Raw genomic sequence first — 20585 nt, 5'->3', positions numbered from 1 at the left:
TTACCTGGGTACTAATAAATAGTTAATGACAAGAATATTCATGTTCCGATTATCCTCCGAACCTTATGTTTCATGGTCATGTAATACTTATTGAGAAATAAATTAATCAAAATCTAAATATAAAACAATTATTGTTCAGATTAGTGCCTAACAAAAGTAAATATATACTAGCTAGTTACTTACATAGGCAGGTATGTACGCACATACCTACTTCGAAAGCGGCATTCGAAGTTGAAAAAAATTTCAACTAGCTTTTCTGGAGAAACAGTTGCAGATTGCCAACCATCTAAGTGGTGAAGATGGAAATGTTGTGTGTGGTGTGAATTTGGCGTTTATGATGATACAATACATCCACACTTTATTACTTCAAAGTCTGTGCAAAGTTGACCTTGGTCTGACAGTCAGACTATGCGTGGTGGGAATGTGTACCTATACAATGTGTAGGTACAATATAGTATGGTCTCCCATGTATGTAGAAATAGAAAAAACCAATAGTGCAAGTATCAGCTGGCTTAGCTCTTATTTGTGGCAGGTCGCCTTGGGCGCGGCCGACGGCAGGACTCGAACGTTCGAAAGGTGAGCGTAGACGTAGCGAGGATGGAAGTGGCAAAGTAGCTTTTAGGTCAACTACGCTCAGCTAATTGTAAGCCCCATTTAGACGGATCAAGAACTTGGATGTAATATTCGATACATTGCTAACTACACAATACATTGAATTCAGTTGCTCTACCAAATACCGCAATGTAAAGAAAATCTCATGCAAGTTCTTGAAACATCTTAATGGGGCTTTAATCTGCCTTACCATGCATAACGACGTTTCAACCGAGCCACGCTGTTCTGTCGCCGAAAAAATAGTAGGTTTATGAAATTTAGTGGGTTTATGAAATGTTGTATCTATGTTAGTGAATAAAAGTATGATATGGAACTTTTGTTGCCTGTAATTAAAATTCAAATAAATAAATAAACAGAGAACGGACGTAAAAACCAATGTAAAACTAAATTTGATTTGGAGTACCTACATTACGGGATATGCTAAACAATTGAGTGAGTTTCCCAATGACTTACCTATACGGTAATTAGGTTATGTATTTTATTATTATTGTTGTTGGGGTGTTGTGGGCCTGTGAGTGTCACGTCGACCAAGCGGTGATCTATTGTGACGGCCCTTTAAAGTTCGTTACTAATGCCCGTTGAGTCCAGAAAATTCCAGATTCTTTGGGCCGTAATGATCTGTACCTCATAGGGTTGCAGTATGTGCCGCCCTAAGTGGATACTTCTTTTTGACATTAGTGGTCCACAGGAACAGAGAATGTGCATTGCAGTCTCCTCTGACTCCTGGCAGAACCTGCATGTCGCATCCTGTTTCTTCCCAATTCGGAACATGTGTTTGTTCAACTTACAGTGTCCAGTCAATATTCTAGTCACTGCGCAGGTTTTATATCTTATGAGCCTTAGAAGCTCCTTAGCAGTTTTGCCGTTGAACCCTTTGATTAGAGCTTTCGAGTGTTCTTGTCCTTTGACGAACTTCCACCAATCGATTGCTCTCGTTTTTTCTATGTTGCTGAACAGAGAGTATGCATCCCGTTTTGTGATTCCACAGAACGGTTCTGGGCCGACCAGGGGTGTGTCTGCGCCTTTTCTAGCAAGTTCGTCCGCTTCTCCGTTTCCGTTAATATCGGAGTGCCCTGGTACCCATCTAAGTATGACTTTGTTGGAGTTAGCCAGTGCAGTTAAGGTTTGTTTTACAGTTCTGGACTAGTTTTGAGTTTGACTCGAGTGAGTTTCCCAATGACTTACTTATACGGTAATTAGGTTATGTAAGCTACAGATTGTTTTTTCATGACGTATATTGTCTGTTGGTGATCCCAAATAAATAAAATAAAAAACAAATTAGAATTTGTTAGTAGAAATGACATACATGTTTTTAAAATTATATTAAAAGGTATTGGAACAAGTTTTAGACGAAAAATACATATGTATAACATTTTTAAAGATGTATGAGTAGGTACTTCTTGTTCAACTTAACATTGGATTATTTTTATGTGATAAATTTGTTCAAAACATGTGGGAATTTCAGTTGTTGTTAGTAACAACAATAATAAAAAAAAAATTTCTTTTTGCATCTAAATAAAAGTCTTGAAATAGACGAATAAACTACAGGCCATCTAACGTGTTATAGATTCAGCAGTGTAAGCGCGAGTGTAACTTAATCGAACATAAACTGTCGTAAGTGATACTAACATTAAGGCGATTTTAGCATATAGTAACTTATACTAGAGCGGTACTGTCATAGTAAATTTTGTAACCCCAGTAAATTCACTGCCATCTGTCGACACACTTTAAAACTAAAAATGAAGATTTATAAAAATACGATAAAATGTATTTAAATATAGATAAATGTTTTTTTATTTGCATTAATTATTTTTATGATTTTGACCCATGTTCTTTCACTGATATGCGTTAAAATTGTTAAATAACAAACGAAACCGTCAACGCCATCTATACGACAGTAGGCCAAAACTAGTAGCGCCCTCTGAACGAGAATCAAATTTTCTTGATTTTCGAGGCACGTTTTTTCCTTAGACTGTATCCATCTATTACGGAGTTATATCTATCTTTGATTTTAGATAACGGAGAACTAGGCTCTACGAAAAATGTCGCGCGAGCGGCGCGAGTGACTAAAAAGCGAGCTAAACCATAAAATTAGCTAAGGCCGTTCCATCGGTTTGCCGCTGTCAATGTCACATTTCGCGAGAAAGAACAGGAAAGAACATGCGCGCCAAGTGTCAATATTGATCGAATTTTGTCGATTTTTATTTATTTTAAAAACGTTACTTTACAATATCGAAGGCTTTGTGTTTCTCGGAGCGTACTTCAGTTTTATACTTCTTCTAGCCACATCCAGCAACTTTATACGCTCGCGCGCACCTTCTACCGTCAAGAGGAAAATGACACACAATCGTCCACTTCCTAACATTATCCTAGGTCAATCTAGTTACGGCTGGTTTGAATGGAAAACTTTCAACAGTCGTAATGGTACATGACCTGGTCCATTATATGTAGAGTTACCGTTTTCTTTTCATAGTTACCATTTCTCATGGACTTATTTATTTTATATTGGTAACGAAATGGACGAAACAAAATAATGTATGTGGTTTTCCATTACAAAAGGGTCCTTATGCTTCATGTGATCCTTATGCACATCTTCATGTGCATATGGAACCCACGTAATAGAAATTTAGGGATTTTTTTTCTCCTATCTGGATGTAAGTAAATTATGGAGTAGAAACAATATAAAAAATTCGGAATAAAAAAATTACGTGTACAGCTTGGAAATAAAATGGCCCACCTGTGAATTCTTTAAATGTTTTTTATTATTATATAGGAGACAAACGAGCAGACTGATCACCTGATGGTAAGCGATTACCGCCGCCCATGGACACCCGCAACACCAGAGGGGTTGTAAGTGCGTTGCCGGCCTTTAAGATGGGAGTATACGCTCTTTTCTTGAAGGTTTGAAGGTCGTATCGGTCCGGAAATACTGCAGGCGACAGTTCATATTATTATTTGTTTGATTTGTTGACCAATTATGTTAAACTTTAATGGATGTTTCTCAATTACATGAATATTAATGCCGATGACGTTGGAATTCATTCAATCAAGGCTTGAAAATCAACAAATTTTGCCAAAATATGGAGGCGGTTATCACACAGGCGCCGCGCACAAACGTCATTGCATCCGGAAAACGCTTCGAAGTGATAATTGTATACGATACGGAACCTCATTTACGACTGGGCCGGGTAGAACCGGACCGTAGCGCGCGTTGCTAGCTGCCAAAGGAATTTAAAGCTTATTACACGTAGTTAGAGTAGATATTTAATTTAGAACCTGGCCGGCTCCTCGCGGATGCGACACGTTCCTGTACCTATGCCTACTGTCGGGTGCCATCTTGTGACCAGAAAATTACAGGAGAGGGGTTCGAACTATAAAAATCTAATATTGATTTGATACTAATCTTAATGTAGGTATTTCGCTCGGACTAATATATCTTAGGTGCCAAGTGTGCCAACAAAACGCAGCAGGAGTAATATAAAATTAATGCATATGCAACATGGCTATGTGGGATGTGGGCCGTTTACCGCATATTTGTCACCGCAGTTATACAAAAATAAAATACTTGTATGTTCGCATGCCGCTTCAGCTGATCAATCTATTGGGATACCTCGCAATTGACTTTGAAAACCCTATTTATAAAGGATGTAACAAAAACAGTGGGGATCCGTTTAAGGAAATATTCGGTATCCTGTGATTAGGAAAAAGTGACACAAAATTTTTTTTTACGGTTTTTTTTGGCTTTTGTATCCATACATTCTCCAGGGTTGGCCGTTTTAGACGACATGCCACATAGTTTCTTTTGTGTCATAAAAACACGATACCGAATATGCCCTTAAACGGACCCCCACTAGTTTTGTTAATTTCTATAAAAAGAGAGAGATTAAAAATCCTTTACGATTCATAGAAATCCCATTAATAAATCTTCTCAGTAATTGCTAATCGATCGAAGTGTAATCACCCGCCATAGATCACGCCACGGCCGCGCACCGCCCTACCTTGCATGCGCCGGACGCCATGACACTTTGGCTTCCGGTAGATAATCCTCGCGAAAATGACAGTCATGGACGTAATGGTTAAATTCGATGTTTTGACCATTAAATGTGTATTTTGCGTAGTTAATACATTTTTAAACTTTTTTATGGCTTTCACTCCTCTAGTCAGCTAAGGGAAATATAAATATGCCCATAACGAATTTTCACTAGACATACTAATAGAGGTTTGTTGAAAAGAAAGCATAATATACATAGTAAGTAATATCATGTATAGTCTAAAATATACACGGTATCCTACTTACTAGGTCATCAACCCAGATGATGTAAACTGACATTTTCTAATTTTCAGTTAGTAGATGATACTGTATTTTGTAGTTTAGTAGACATTAGTTCTCAAGATTCCGATTGTCTTCTCTTCTTAGTCGTTTCACTCTTGACAGTGGCCGTGGTGATCCATGTGGTGGTGGCGTGGTGATCATAAGGGATTGGTAACGAGCTCCACAACACGCCGCCATTCTTCTCTATTGGCCTTCTAGGCACAGTCGTGTGCCAACTCATCAACTGCAGCTTTGACCGGGTTCGTCCAAGTCATTGGTTGTTTTGATTACGATTTTAGACAGGACTATATTAAATTAATATATAATATACATTATGATTCGTTCCGCGTGCTACCTTTGTGCTTATTATTTAATGCAGATTATGGTTGCGTGGTGGTTAAATAACTAATGTACTATTATTAGAACGTGACAAGCACAATTTTATGTAATAGTAGGTATTGTGTTCGATAAACTATTATATGACAGAGGTGTTTAGACTAAGAGGGCTACATTGGTGCAAACTTAACGTGGTCAGAGTTTTTAAGCTTCGTAAATAAATATATTATTTACTGTCTCGCACACCTAAATGGTGGAATGAACACTCTACCGCGGTATTTCCGGACCAATACGAACTTCAAACATTTAAGATAAAGAGCGTATGCCCGATCTTAGAGCCGGCAACGCTCTTGCAACCCCTCTAGTGTTGCAGGTGTCCATGGGCGACGGTGATTGCTTACCGTCAGGCGATTCGTCTGTTCGTTTCCGTCCTGTATCATAAAACATACTCTTATATTATCATTTTACTTTAAAAATTTAATTTTTTGGTATATGCGGAAATCTGATTAAAAAAAGCTCTTACCCCGTGTGTGTCATTTCGCATACTAATGTAAAATGCCATAAACTTGTCAATAAACTAATAAAGCAATCATGTCTTCTAGGGTTGGCCCTTATACAGTTGTAAGTGCATAATTATTGTCCATCGTTTTTTCACGGAAAAGTACGAACGTGACTTAATTACTATTTTAGTCGGTTTCGGTACAAAAAGTACTGAGGTTGACTGAAAGTAGCATGACAAATACGAACGTTTCCGAGAAAATACGATGGCAAACAATTATGCACTGCATCTGTAATGTGACTATATTTTTATAAGAAATATGAACTAGACATAATTTACCGTACCTGGCAACTTGATAGTCACAAACGTGTCAAATTGTGACGTAACATAATTTTTTCAAGTTGGCAACCCTATCAACCAGTCAACAGTCGTCCTCGGGCAAATCGTGAATTCGCAATGTCAATATTGTGCTCAATATCTAAGAGAGTCCTGACTGTCTCGTTTGACTGGGTGCACTAATTGTATACTCGTAATATTGTTTATTCAGACAGCTTACAATCTGTAACATACCTAGATACTTACCTACCTACTAAACTGAACATTTGTGTCCAAATTTAGTAAAAGGGCCCACTTTGTCGATTTTAGTTTCTTACGGGTAATTTAGTGAAAACTGATAACTTATACTTACCCTAAAAATCTATGCATTTAAACACCTTTTTAGGGCCTCAAAAGTTTAGTGTCTAGGGTCCCACTATGTCTATACCATACCTAAAATAAAACCGGCCAAGTGCGAGACGGACTCGCGCACCGAGGGTTCCGTACTTTTTAGTATTTGTTGTTATAGCGGCAACAGAAATGCATCATCTGTGAAAATTTCAAATGTCTAGCTATGACGGTTCATGAGATATAGCCTGGTGTTAGACAGACGGACAGACGGACAGCGGAGTCTTAGTAATAGGGTCCCGTTTTTACCCTTTGGGTACGGAACCCTAAAAATGACTTATTTAAACTTCTCGTTACGTGTGGACTCGCACACTAGCGCAAGACGGGACGGTTTAAACGTTTCTAATACAGCGACGTTTAATATTTTTGCGACATTTCACCAGTATGAAAGTTGACTAATAAAGAAGTCACAGATTTTCAGTAAAACCTGTAGCTCGTCTGAATTTTGTCATAGCAAAAATAAAACGACCTGATACTACATTAATTTTAATTATGTACGTCATAAACTATTTCTAGATACGATATGGATCGAATCTAGATCAAATTTTTGACGTATGATATCTTAAAATTAGAATCAGGTTCATCAATCGACAGGTTTGATTTATTAAGTCTTAATTATCTTTTTTCAGGTAATAACTAGACTGGCAATGCAGCCATGTAAATATCGGTGAGCCTGATGAAACTGATGCTACAATGTTCCACGCCGTCGCCATACATTTTGACAAGGTGATCTTCGCAACGCACAACGACAATGAAAATGGTCGTTTTGGGTATTGTAGTACTTCAAATACTTGTAGTTTTGCCTAACAACTCTAACAAGTAACTTTTAAGAGTAATGTTCTTATAGGACTAATGATTAACAAAAAATAGGAAAAATGTTGTGTTCTCTCATACATTTCGGCATATCATATGTTAAATTGTTAATGTTTTCTATTCTAAGCTTAATAGCATCGATCGCAGACTTATCCGCTTCATACAAAATTAATTTATATTTGTGAACCATGTGAAAATAAAACTGAATTTGAAATTGAAACATTGGGCTTTAATTCATTTGAAAGAAAATTTTGGACTAATAATAAAAAAATCATTTATTGCAGACTAAAAGATCCATACATGGTTAGCAAACATTACAATCTTATTACTAGTGTTAGTAGCGCATAAAAACTAAAACTAAAAACTAAAACTAAAAACTAGACGGCGAGTGCATGCAGCCCCTGCCAACGGTTGAGCATGGGGCCATTTTCGCGCTCCATGAACACGCCCAGAATGCTGTTGGGGCTGCCGCGCAGGCGACGCATCAGTGAAGCGCACTTCTTGCGCATTATCGCCGCAAAGCTGTCAACTTGTGCCTCCGCAAACATACCAGAGGCACTACAAAATCGCGGCAACCCCATCAACACCCGGAACGCGTTATTATATTGGACGCGTAGGCCGTTGTATGCCCTCTGCGTATAGTTGGTCCACAGGCTGCATGTGTAGAATGACTGACAGTACGCTTTGAACAGCAGATATTTTTACTGACGATATTTTCTATGGAACAGCAGATATTTTTTGCGTGTTGGCTCCATACTAAAAGTTGTTCAGTAAGTATGCACCCCTCAGAGGCTCAAAATTTGGTCGGACATAACAAAAACACCCTATATTATAGCTAATAAGTCGACATTAGAATTTGAATTTCATTGAATTTCATTAGCTTTAGATTAATTAGGGTCTTTAAAAATGTTGCCACGCCCTAGTAGGGTCCATGGCTGTACTGTATAAAATTAAAGAACCAACACCTTGTAATACCATGGTTGCAACGATTATGATTATGAATATTGGCTCTATTATTGTATTGAATACGTTACGTAAGAAATAATCAGTCCATGATATGCGCAGTAGGAAGAACTTTTCTCACCGACTCGTTAAGTTACGAGTATGTTGATCACATCGTGATCGCTTGCTTAGATGTCTTTTTTTTACGTACTCACACATTTCATTAGAACTTCAGTATGAATTTATGAAATTATGATACGCGATCGTTTCCCGTTGACTGTCATGAATTTCAGTAAACAGTCACGGTTGCTGTTGTTTTATTTTCCTAAGAACCACCGTATTGTAAAAAAATAGTTTAAAAAAAGTATTTGATTTAAAATTAAACTACTAGAACTATAATATTACTAGCTCGTGCCCGCAACTTCGTCTGCGTGAAAGCCTCAAACTATCTCCATACCAAATATCATCTCAATCGGTTCAGCTGTTTAAGTGTGAAGGATAAGAATAAGAATAAGAAATATTTAGAGGTAACAGACAGACAGTTACTTTCGCATTATCAGGGATTTTGTGACTAATTTCATTCAAACCTGCTGCGAGCACGGAGTGTAGAAGAACAGTCTGAGCATAGGGGCCTACCGCTAACATCGACAAAGCGAAAAAGGCTCTGCTTCTCTCTCGCTTGATTGTACAAGAGCGATAGAGGTAGATAACGATTTTCGATGTTAACAGTAGACTCTCAGTTCAGGATTTTTTAATGTAAATCTATTCGGACAATCTATATGTAGCTATATAGTGATTGTGACATGACGTCAAATGGGGCGACGCTGGTTCAAACCCAGACTATAGCCACTTTTTTCATCATTTCATTGGCAATCGAAGTCATAGGTCGTAATTTTTACAAAGAAAATACAACAAAAAAATAAAACATTATTTCAATATCCTTTTCCATATCGGATTTACGTATAAATTAAGAATACTCATAATGCGTATTATTGTGCATAGTACCTACTTATCTATGAAGTTGCAACATGTATTTAATAAGATTTATTTACATAATTGATATAAACAGTGGTACTACTTTAAGTAATAGTTAAGATTAGATCGTCCTTAGAGCTAGTTGATTATAGACAAACATTTCCTGTAAATGATTACAATAAAAGGAAAATGAGAAAACGCACGAAGTGCAACCAGTTTCATGATTTTATCTGTTGAGTATCTAAGAAATATTATACATAGGTACATAAATTAAAATAATTATCATGTGCATAAGATCAATTACTTCAAATCTATTTAACGGAAACATTCGTTAGGAATAAACTATTGTAATCGACGAGTTATGTATGTCGAGATTATATGATATATATGTCACGACGTATGGAATGACGAGTATGTGTACTATGTGTGACTATGGTAAATAAAAAAATATAAGTATTAAAAAAATACACACAGTAATTATATATGGTAGCCACGGCACAGACCTTAGGTCAGTCGAATAACGCCGCTATACTCACTCAACCTCGTATCTGCAACACTCATTTAATGACAAAAACACCCGTATTCCGAATGAAAGAAAAGCGACATTTTCATCAAATGACTGTTGCAGATATAAGGTTGAGTAAGTATAGCGACGATAAGCTATCTTGGTATATCTTTTTTCGTTTTCCGGGACTCCACCAGTATATCGAGTAGATGTTGGGCACTATTGGAAAATATCTTGGGTACTCTGCTCCTCGGTACCGCAGTGACAGGCAGGCGACTCCCATAGGATCACCATATTTAACGTAGCATTACAACGCGGCAACACGGCGAGCGTGATGGGCACCTTTGCATTGCGGAGGTCGCGGGACGATTTATACGGCTGAAATGTGACTTCAATCGCACTTAAACTATCGTGAGACATATTTCAAAATATTTATCAGTACGGTTTTTTACTCACTAAATAATAATAATAATAAATAATAGTGAGTAAAAACCGTACTGATAAATATTTTGAAATGTGACTTATTATTATTAGTATTAGTTTCTATGGTAGTATAGTTTAGAGTAAGAGAAATTTATTCATTATTATTTACAACGACGGGACTTAATCGCGCAAAATAAGTTTTAAATTTACCTCCGACGTTTCGAGGACGGCGTTGTCCCCGTGGTCTCGGAGAAGACTGGCTAAAGTTGACATTAAATAATAATGAGTAAAAATCGTGAAAGTTTAAATCAGAGAAATTTATTGTTGTGTTATATAAAAATGTACGTAGCATTTGGCATAAAAATATAGCGGGGTCGGACTCTAAGCAAAGTCTGTCATGGCAAGCGACCAAAGTGAGGAAGCGCCAAAATATGTATGACGCTTATAGTGACGATGTTACACTTTGTTACAAAGAGAGACTAAAGAATAAAAACAAAAACAATACTTAATTTACATAGTTATTGTTCCATTAATTTAATAGCTATATGAGAGAATGATTCCACGCTACGACTACGCTGACTAACAGAAGATAATCGCATTTTACACGACAGGATAAAGGTTGTTAGTTGAAGCAACGAACCGCGCCGTAAGACCGTCGTTACGTCCACACGTGGCTCTTACATTTATAAGATATTAGTCTTAAGCCGCATCCACCCGATCCTACGTGGTAGTATAAAGCTATAAACTAGTCCGATTAAGCTGACTTTGCACCGACTTGAATAGAACAAAGTGTCGAAATGTCATTATGACTGCCACACTTTGTCATTACAAATTCTATGCAGTTAGCTTGGTCCGCTAGACTTATGTCGATCGGGATACGGACCGTGATTACCTTTTGTATTGTTTTCCCGCTCTCGATATTCCCGGTCCATATAAGTTTAATGAAACCATAGAGAAATAAGTGAGCATAGAGTGCTCACTCCATACATCACTTTTGTTACCAAAACGACTATTATTACGAAAGTCGACATGTAGCGTCAAGTAGCGGAATTATCAGTACTGCTACTCGACACTAGATGTCGCGAAGAACGGAAAGTGTAATGCTCAACAATTTTCAGCTAATATTATAACCGGATTAATCGAAACTCTATTTTCAACTCCTTCTGCTCGTAATATTAGTTGTAAATTGTTGAGCAATACACTTTTCGTCAGTCGCGACACACGTGACATCTAGTGTCGAGTAGCAGTACTGATAATTCCGCTACTTGACGCTAGATGTCGACATACTAAAATAATAGTCGTTTTGGTAACAAAACTCATGTATGGAGTGAGCACTCTATGCTTACTTATTAGGGTTCCATACAAAAAAGGTACAAAAGGAACCCTTATGGTGCGACTCTGTCCGCCCGTCCGTCTGTCTGTCACATTGCTAATTTCTAATATTTTGTTATGGTGAATCTAACCGTGAATCACTCAAACCTGGTAGCTTGCTTCGACCCTATCATCTATCTATCTTATCAGTAAAGCATTTGGAAAATTACAAATTTAATAGAATTATTATCTAACACAGATTACCGTAGGAAATTTATACAGAAAATTTTATTTGCAGATTGTTTTTTAACGATTCATTTCAAGCTATAAAATGTTCCGCTAAGGAATTCTTCGTATAAACAAATATAGATATAACTCCGTAATAGATGGATACAGTCTATGGAAAAAACGTGCCTCGAAAATCACGAAAATTTGATTCTCGATCAGATGGCGCCACTAGCTTTGGCCTACTCTCGTATAGAGGGCGCTGACGGTTTCGTTTGTTATTTAACAATTTTAACGCATATCAGTGAAAGAACATGGGTCAAATTCATAAAAATAATTAATGCAAATAAAAAAAAAAAACATTTATCCAAATACATTTTATCGTATTTTTATAAATCTTCATTTTTAGTTTTAAAGTGTGTCGATAGATGGCAGTGAATTTACTGTGGTTACAAAATTTACTATGACAGTACCGCTCTATCTTATTATATCCTCTTTGGTATTAATAAAATGTATCTATCAAAAGTGGGGAATTCTGTAAATGTAGTAAATCACTTTATTGTACAAAAAATGGTTAACATGAAATTCACATAAATTTAGGTACAAAGGCGAAAAGACGATCTCTTTTAGCTAACCTTGAAGTTAATGAGTGGAAAATTCGAATTAGACAAACTTACAGAACGTACAATAATAATATTTGAAAAGAAAACTACAATATTATCGTCTACGAATAAATAAAATACATCAATAGCATTATGCAATAAAATAAATACTAGCATACATAAATATAATACTAAATAAATATTAAATACATTTATATATCAAGTGCAAAAAAAATACGGAAAGTTTAATCGGATCTAGATTTACTTATTTATATATGCACTTAACTAATTTATTTTCCCACGTTTTACAGCCAAAATTTTAACTTAAAACCACTTATTTGTATGATCACTATCTTTTGGCAATACAGCCTCAGTCTTAATTTCACTAAACCCTTTTATAAATTACTGGTCATCAGTCCGTAAGTCGACGGTCACGAGGCCAAGTATTCTCTTTCATTCCGTGAGCGTGATGGTGTTAAGCTCTCGTACTAGCCACTGTTACTTGACCTGTATGATTGAATAGTGACAACTACGTGATCGTAAAATCATTATACTGGTCAAGGATATAGAATACTATATCCTTGACTCGTCCTATCGCGGTATGTGATTGTAACGACCCCCCAGTTTGCATGAACCTTAAAGATAATTTTCTTATTAAGTCGTCTGGACGGGTGCGGCATTTTTTAAGCCGGGACCCGAATTGTGATTCTTTTTTGACAGGTTGTGAAATGAGGGCTACCGCGTATAATTTCGCCGCTAGGGGCGCTAGTATAGATGGAGGTCTTTCAAAATGTCAAATGCATAGAAGTTTTGGGGGTTTCAAGCTTTTTTATCGGGAATTTTCACTCCTTATTCATAATTGTGGTAAATCTTTGTCCATCTTTGATTAATCATGGTAAACAATGTCGTATAGCTCAAAAAATGTTAGTAGTTTAAAAAAAGTGCCAACTAAAATATATGCAAAATTAAACAGGTTGAAAAAATGGCACATTTAGACGTTAAAATACCTTTGTGTATATTAGAACGTATTGATTTTATAAAAAAAGCATAGAAGAATTTTGAGATTTGTTTTTCTGGACCTACATCTACAGTGGCGCCAACTGGTGAGCACAAAAACGGTAGCCCTCATTGCGAATATTGTGACATGGCCGTCATGTTGCGAAATTGTCGTAGAGTCGGACCAAGTTATCTGGATGGCATTTGAAATGGCAAAGTGGGGCAAATTAATATCAAACTATAAAAATATGACGTTTATATCTAAGAACCACAATTTGTTCTGCTCGATTTGGTGCAAAGTAAGTTCTAGATGGATTGTACTTGTCTATCTTTAATGAGTTGCCATGTAGGTATTTGACAATTCGTAGGAAGACTATTGTTTTTTTTTCAAAACTTCGTACTTCGAGTAGGCAGTTACTACATAGTAAGTCAAAAGTCTATTTATTAATGTCCAAAACAGGCGTATAACATCACCTAATAAATAATCAACTGTTTTTAATGGGGAACATGGAACGCTCTAATGTGGCTTGCGAAGCCAAACTTGGTTTTGAAGATGCGATTACATGGTACGCAATGGAGTCAGAAAGTGACGTAGTATGCTTTATCTTGTCGTTGTCGATCCGATCAGCGTGACTAAATAAAATACGTCTGTGGGGCTACCTGCAAAAGTATATTACGTTGCTACATTACTATATATATTCAATGAACTAAACGTGTTGTCCATAAAAAAGCTGTGTTCCGAATGTTCCGATTGATACGATATACGAGATATGAGACAAAAAATCCATTACATATGATAATTATTTCTCAACAGGTATCAAATGGCCCGTAAATAAAAAAAACACGTGCAAATAATTTATTACTTAGACGTAATGAGTCATTTATACACTCTGATAGTCTGTTTTAAAAGTTTTTGCAACATTGTGATTTTGAAATTCAAATTCGTTTATTGTTCATTAAAGAATTCGTGATTTACTGAGTAGCCAAAAAATATATTTTAATAGAAAATCTACGTCTATCCTGCCCCCCTATGGATAAAATTAGGTATTCTCGCAATAAATTACAAATTCAAAGTTACGCGTATTTTTAATGTCAATGTTGAATACATATATACTGTCCGTCTAAGCTAACTATGCACCGATTAGAACAGAACAAAGTGAGGGAGTCATAATAAACGATATTCTCATAGAAATTTGACATTAATTTGACATTCATTGCCACACTTTTTCATTGCAAATGCCATGCAAATTCAGCTTGGTCTGACTCAATATTATGGGACAATCTGACACAAATTGACCTAGTCCCGCTAGCTAAGCTCATAAGACTTCTGTGCTGGGTACTAGACGACAATATATTAATACCTACTTAAATAGAAATAATCCGTCACTAAGGAACAATATTCATGATAAACACACAAATAATAAATGCCCTTGCCGGGATTTGAACCTAGGGCCCTCCATCTGCACTCCTAACTAGGCCGGAAGCCCGTTAAAACACATTATGTAATTAATATTTTTAAATATCCTATCTCGTGTCCCACTGCTGGGAAAACGCCTTCCCTTTCTTCCGCCACTCATCACGACTTGGTGCATAATTGGTGGTGGTTTGGTTTGGTGGTGGTGGTGGTGGTGGGCATCATCATCATATATTTAAGAGCAAGTCTCTTGTCGGTCGAGCAATTTTCATGTTTCGCGGTCCTCTGCCTTCTCTTTGACAGCCTGATACGACAGGACGTTGAGTTTTTCCTTTATTTGATGCATGGAAATACGCGCTCCTCGGTCCTCCCTTCTTCCTCTGGTGGTTTCTGTGGTGGTGGTGGTAATTAATTTTTATTTATTTCATTTTATTTTACTTTTGTTTCATTTTATTTTATTTTACTTTGTAATATGTAAATAAATTTATTTGTATTTGTATATTGATTTTGTTATGTAAATTTCCATATAAATCCAAGTCCTCATCGAGATGGTCGTCAAAGTTACGAGATTTAAAATACCACGTCAGAGCACCTAACAGAAATAACTTTTTGAAGATGTATGAGAAGGAAGCAGATGGACGAGTTTTAATAACCAGTTTAACTGATTCGACATTAAGCTAGATTATAAACAAGTTATTAATAAAGACGGTCAGTCTCCATGCAAAATAGGCCATATTTTTTTTACGTACATTTACGTACGTACAAAAGTATGGTACATTTTAAACTTATACTAGGTTCGTCAAACTTACGTTTAACGGCAAAATGATGCGATCATTTTCAACGTTAGTACATTAATCTAAATTTAATGATTAACTTATATTACTAAGGTTAACAAATACTTTTATATCACATATTAACACAGTGTAAGTTGTATATACTTATACAATATTTACCTATCTTACCTATATAGTCATGCGTTGTACCTAATAGCAACTTCTTAATTTTTGATTTAGCAAGGTCTTAGTATCATACTTAATGCACAAATCAAAAGCTAACACGAATAATATATTAATCATAAATATATATGTACTTAGGAAAACATCGTGAGGAAACCGGACTAATCCTAACAAGGCCTAGTTCCCCCTCTGGGTTGCCAGATGGCAGTCGCCTTCGTAAAAACTAGTGCCTACGCCAATTCTTAGGATTAGTTGTCAAGCGGACCCCAGGCTCCCATGAGCCGTGGCAAAATGCCGGGATAACGCGAGGAAGATGATGAAGATGGTGATATATGTACTTAGGAACTGACATTTCCCTAACGTCACGTCAGTTACAACAATGATGCTGAACACAATTACAACTATCAGTCTTTATTAATTACATGTCTTTGGTCTCTTAAATCAGTATAAAAGAAGACAATAACAGATAAATAACAATTCAGAGGAAATAACAAATAACGAACGGTTACATGTAACAAGAAAATTAAGGTCAAGAATTCGATCAAAGCTAACGAGAAATTAATTGATTTTACGTCAGAATCAGTTATAAACTAATTATTCTAAAATCAGGAGCCAATCACATGTATATGACTTGTTTTCTTTTGAGAATAGGTATATTTTTAAAAAGTGACGTGAAAACGTAATGAAACGATTGCTTTTGGCAAAAAATTTGTATTTAGTGACCTTACGAGTACATTTTGAATGAAACCTAAAAATAAAACGTACTTATGTTTTTTTGGTAATTAACATTGCGGATAGGTCACCAGTTTCTGTCGAAAGGTAACACGGACAAAAAACTATAATAATAATCCGTAATGATGATCGTTTTGTTTACATATTCTACATACATCAATATACAAAAGCAGCCCCCTATGTTAATTCAAAATACTACTTAAAATTGCACCACTCGCTAGTTCGACTATCTTGGTATTGATCTACGCAAGACGAATTAAAGAAACAAATGAAAAAAGCTGTCTTTGACTTATTAACAAACACTGGAATAGTCTGCATGTGGCAGCAACAGATGTTGAGAAATGGTGCATCTATATTCCCTCGATTTTATTTTATTTATTAATGTATTTTATTTTATAATTTATTGTACCTATGTGTGTGTTTTGTAAATTGTAATTGTATGTCACTAACCTTAATTTATTTTCAAGTTTTGTTGTACTTACTAACACTATATGGATCAAAATGATTTGAAATAAATAATTGAATTGAATTGAATTAAGCCCTTTCAAACTACTACCTTTAAGACAGTTCCTCAAATATCTATTGAATCTTTTTAATACATATGTACAATTTGACATACATAGGTATTCGGCGCAAACCAAAATTACCTACTGAAGAAAAAAGCTTGACCTTATCAAGTCTACTACTACCGTAAATATTATATATCAGTTTATCTATCTTATTAATAATGTACAATTGTAAAACACAAATCACACAAAAGAAAAAGCTGCCTTTTCCTTACTAAGTCCTTTCCAACACCAAGTTCACGTAGCTCACGAGGGTTGCAAACAGTTTTCCTCGCCGTGAAAATGCTCGTAATTACCGTTGTAAACAATAGCAGAAGACTCGGTCGCCATTCGCGCGGCGATCTCCGTGCGGACCGCACGCGCGCGACGCCAGGTTCGTACCGACCGTATTGTGCCTTATCAAGTGTTCTTCAACTTTTTACACATTGTTCGAACGGGATGCACTTATCTTGATGCGGTAGGGCCGAGTGTGATAAACAATACCCTTATCGTTTCCTTCAATGATCTTGCACTTGACATTGTCGCCGGTAAACGCGCGAATTTAAATCGGTTGACGTGAATTCAGATTTTGCTTATACGACAAAAACTATCCTGAAATCTCAGTGGCAGTGCTATTTAACTAATATGAATATTCATGTCCCACGTACATATGGAAAACGCTTATTTATCTGCAGTTATTGTTCTATGATCATTGTTATGGAGATCGGAGATGTAAAGAACATGGCCAGTTCCACATAATCAGTACAAAATGAGTGGAGATTAGCGGAAATAACAATTCAACTCAACATTCAATTGCGTTGCGTTTAATGTGTTTTTCTAGTTCTAGTGACACTTTACAAAGTGGAGTAGGTTTTTTTTAATTTGGTTTTTTTTAATTTGTTTTCGTTTGCCGTTTTCAAGGATTGTCTATGCCTGCGCGCGCGTCGTTTTCCGGGCCGGGTCGTCACGTGCTTCGATCGCTAGCGATACTTACGGGGACAATGTCATGCGATTTTAACCACTCAATAATTATTTGTTCTACCAATTGTTAAATAGTTAATGAAACGATCTTTAGAATTGATAGACTGGTAAACTAATTTAGGCTTTAGGGAGTCAATTTTCTTAAGATTAAATGAGAAATAAGAGCTCCGTGAACAAAGTTTTGTACGGAGCTCTAAAACCTATTTTCGTTCCCAGACACAGCTATAATTCTGTTATGAAGTAAAATAGCGACCATGGATTTTCATTAAGTTGGCACAAGGTTAAACTTAGTGCTTGAATGCTAAATGACAACTATAACTACCGATGGAGTAATGTTAACAAATTGATTTCTACTACCAATGTCTATTGAACTAAATTAATTAAAAAAATATATTACGTTATAACTGAAAGAAATCGAAAACAACTGTACTTACTTTGACAGGTACACTTGATACCCAACGTCAACGTCTTATCGTGGAGAAAAATAGAAATCTGTATTTTCGCAACTGCAGATAAACAAGATAAATAGGTACATAAAAACTATACATACTATAAAAACGAAGTAGTATTTCATCGTTTTTAAGAACACAATGCACATATATGATTATAAAATAAAAATAAAAACTGTTTAAATTTTCATTCTTATCACGCCTTATCTTTTCGCAGTAAGAAAATAAAGCACAAGGTTGCTATAAACCGTCTCTTTTATTTGTATAGTCATTAACATTTAAATTAACTTTATCATCCACAGTTTGATGACTCAAGATAGATTGAAATCCACGAAAGCCCACGAAACAGTTACATATGGAAAATTAATCAAGCTTAACCATCAAACCGAAAGGCAGTGTTGTGAATTCATAACGACCAAACAGTGTTACAAATCCAGTTTTAATGATCAGTAATGTTAAGTGACTTGTGATCGGTGGTCGTGACAGTGCAGTGTGGTGATGACACAATCATAGTTCCTGGCCGTGATCTCGAGGCACTCTGGAGCGCGACACGTATGAGGTGTCAGTTGTCGTCCAGCTGACAACAGATGTTACCGATAACGATAACGGTAAGTGTATATTTACCATGGAATGTTTATACTCTATGTACAGTCACTAAAATATCTGTGTTTGAAGATATCTGCAAAAAATTTAGCGTTCATGGTAAACTTGCGAAAATTTGACTAAAAACTTGTAGACCAGGTTTACAGTTAAATTTTACCACAATCCGCGAGTTTTTCTTGGACGGGATATCAAACTCTAATGTCTTTGACAAAAAATGTCTTTAAATTTTGTCATTTTGATTATCCTCGATCACAGTGACTATTATCAACAACAACTATGAAATAACGTTACACTTTGTAGCAAAACTGTCTTCTTTATGTTTAACTGCACGGTACGTACGCTTACTGCCTTGGTTCAGCCATTTGGTGAGTAATAAAACAGGCATCTTATAACTAATACCCGAAAATATAAATTCCTCATAATATAAACCAAATGAACATTAAACTATAGTTTGATTTTAAGCGTTGTCACAAACCTTTTATTGTGTCATTGTTCGAACGTTTTAGGCTCACAGACGATTATAAGGCGCGATAAAAGAGGCTTATTCACCACGATATAGTACCGATGTTATTGCGCTCCAAAGCAAGCCATACATGTACGTACTTAAGTTGATGATCACGCATTTCGTTAGATCACACACTTTTTTCTAATAGTCATTAGCCGTGTTTATGACCACCATTTCCTCTCTGCTGTACAAAAAAGGATGACATTACCGTGTCTAACCGTCAACCGAAGAAACTAACAATATTTAGAAATGAAGCTAAAACAGTTTTAAATATAAAGTCACTGGTTAGTCAGAAAAACCATCATAAAATTATGACGCAAGTGTTTTATTTGCAGTAGTAAGTTATTGACACTCTTGGCAGAGCCTCTCGATTAGCAAAAAATAAATCGGACACTTTGCACACGAACTTATTGAGCATAACATAATAATTATATTATCTTACGCTACCTACTTTGCCATTTCTCGGACAGCTTAGTTTTTAGTTAATAATGACTGTTTTGGTATAAAAATATTGGCATACAAAAGATATAAAACAAAGTCGCTTCCTGCTGTCTGGATTCTGGATGGATGTCTGTCCCTATGTATGCTTAGATCTTTAAAACTACGCAACGAATTTTCATGCGGTTTTTTTATATAGATAGTGATACAAGAGGAAGGTTTATAATTATGTATAAATACATCAGCATTGCACCCGGGCGAAGCCGGGGCGGGTCGCTAGTCATCTATATCCTATCATATTTGCACGGCGGCCGTAATGTGTCAAATCATCGCGTGCACAAAAAACTCATCCGTGAAATGTTATTGACATACGGCTTAGAGACTGTGGAACATACATTACCTATGACCTATGACTAAACGCAGCAAGTTCATAGAAATAATGCGTTTTTGTAAAGAGATTTGAATTGATTTGATTGAGTAGTAGGTATAGTAACATTATTCAGAACACTTACCACTTATCCGCTCAACTGAACCAACATAAACTTGAGCTATAGTTTCGTCCTGCCCACCATTAAATTTTAAACCATTTTTTTTGGAAAATAGAGTTGATCTTCCTTTGTTTCACGTTTTAAGTAAAACAAAAGTTTCAGTGTAACCTCAATCTATCCAGGCTTTAGATTCATTCTTC

General features: G+C 36.1%; 2 protein-coding genes across 4 annotated transcripts in view; both read left to right on the top strand.

Annotated features, from left to right (window-relative positions):
* The window catches only part of LOC134743793 (uncharacterized), a 427044-nt gene that overhangs the window by 128503 nt on the left and 277956 nt on the right, over positions 1–20585 (top strand). The window lies entirely within an intron of this gene.
* The window catches only part of LOC134743784 (uncharacterized), a 287723-nt gene that overhangs the window by 64725 nt on the left and 202413 nt on the right, over positions 1–20585 (top strand). Inside the window, exon 1 of one of the 3 annotated variants that reach the window (XM_063677441.1) lies at positions 18821–18959. The exons of the other annotated variants lie outside the window; for them this stretch is intronic. The gene's annotated coding sequence lies outside the window, so the exon portion shown is untranslated. Of the gene's footprint in view, positions 1–18820; positions 18960–20585 lie in introns of those variants that run through there. 3 annotated transcript variants of the gene reach the window in all.

This window comes from Cydia strobilella, chromosome 8 (assembly GCF_947568885.1).
Source record: "Cydia strobilella chromosome 8, ilCydStro3.1, whole genome shotgun sequence".
NCBI lineage: Eukaryota > Metazoa > Arthropoda > Insecta > Lepidoptera > Tortricidae > Cydia > Cydia strobilella.
This window is presented reverse-complemented; position numbering and strand designations above follow the sequence as displayed.